The sequence below is a fragment of the Apteryx rowi genome, unplaced genomic scaffold (genome assembly GCF_003343035.1).
Source record: "Apteryx rowi isolate R43461 unplaced genomic scaffold, aptRow1 scaffold_21, whole genome shotgun sequence".
NCBI lineage: Eukaryota > Metazoa > Chordata > Aves > Apterygiformes > Apterygidae > Apteryx > Apteryx rowi.
Genome location: NW_020448419.1, coordinates 5,423,302 through 5,425,071, shown reverse-complemented (window position 1 = coordinate 5,425,071; position 1,770 = coordinate 5,423,302).

The window sequence follows — 1,770 nt, the reverse complement described above, 5'->3', positions numbered from 1 at the left end:
AGCCGCGACGGGGCCGCGGGCCGGCGGCGGCGTCTCTGCGGGCAGCCCTGCAACCCAGAGGCACCGTAGGCTGTCGGAGGGAGGGAGCGGGCGGGCGGGCCGAGCCCCCGCCGCTCCGGGAGCCGCGGGGCCGGCGGAGAGCAGCGCGGCTTCGCTGCCGACGGGGAGGACGCTGCGAGGCCGGGGGGAAACGGGAGCGTGTGTGTGTGTGTGCGCGAGAGGGAGGAGGGAGGGAGAGGCGGGGGGGCTGGGGACTACTCTCACATGGCGGGGAAGCCGGGACACTCCGAGGGGAGGAGAGAGCTCGGGGCTATCGCCTCCCTCCTCACGAGGGGACGGGGGTGGCCCCCGCACCAGCTTCCCCCGGCTGTGGTGTCCTCGCCCGCCCCCGCGGCTCGCCCCCGCGCCCCACAGCAGCCCGTCGAGGCGTCGCCCTGCCCTGCCCTGCCCTGCCCGCCTCGCGGGGCTCGCGGCCCGGCCCGTCGCCTCCCGGCGGTGCGAGGCAGCGGGGACAGGCACCGCACCCTCGGCCTTCTGCCTGCCCCCGACGGGGCGGTTGCGAGCTCCCTCCCTCTCCGGGCTGGCCTGAAGGGGTGGGGGAAGAGGGGCAGATCGCTGCTTCCCCCCCACACCCTTCCTCCTCCTCCTTCTTCCTGCGAGCCTTGCGCTCCCCAGTGGTTTGCGGGGTGCTGCCTCCCGGGCCGGCTGTGGGGAATGGGGCGAGAAGGGCGAGACGCACCGGTACTGCTAAAGCTCTAGCAGCCTGCCCTCCCTCGAAGCGAGATACCTGGCTCCATCTCTCCTCTCTCTCTTTTCTCCAGTGGCCCTAGGGCTGGCAGGGGCAGCTCCGCACTCTCTCCTGCCACCGTGTGTGCGTGTTTGTAAGCGGCTCGCTTGGCTGCTGCTGCTGCTGCTGCTGCTGCTGCTGCTGCTGCTGCTGCTGCTGCTTCCAGACCAACTTTCTCGCCCCCTCGCTCTCTGTCGGGAGAGGTGTGTGTTGGATGCTTTTATACTGCCCTGCCTCCCTCCCCTGCTGTCCTCTCTCCCCCCTTTTGCTCCCCCCCTTTTGCTTTCTCCCTCTCTGTAGCTCCTGCTGCAGCCTAGTGTTGCACCCCCCTTCGCCCTGGCTCCCCTCCTCCTCTTGCCACCTTGCCCCCTCGGCAAGCCCTGGTTTGCCAGGGCACTCTGCAGCAGGCACCCCAGCTCCTGTCCCCCTCACAAAGGAAGCTGGACTCTGCACCTTGTGTAATGATTTCCACCATGGCCCAGCAAGGATGAAGTTGTACAGAAGTGTCGTGTCTTCCTTCAGCAAGTTTGTGTATCCTCAGCAGGGCACAAGGCAAGGGAGAATTCAGGGCCCAAACCCAAAGGTTTTTATACTTTTCGCTTTCTTTTCCCTTTGCCTTGGTTGCTGACTGTATAATTATGCTGGGAAAAAAAATTCTCTCTTGGATGGGAGGCCCCCAACTTTAAAATTAACTTAAATTTGAAGATATATGAAAATAAGGGTTACATTATCACCTGCTGTAACTCAGTATAGTTGCATAGAATCTGATGGAGCCAAACCAATTTCTGAGTGTTAAAGATCTGGCTCAGTATAACAAGAACAAACAGAGCTCAAATAAAGTAAATAAACTTGAAACATAAAGTTACTTAACAAAAAATGGGAGTTTTGGAATCTTTGTCATTGTTCTCCCACGATTCAGAATTACATGTAAGAATAACAATACAAGCTATCAATGTCTTTGCAAATGTGTGAAAAGGAGGATT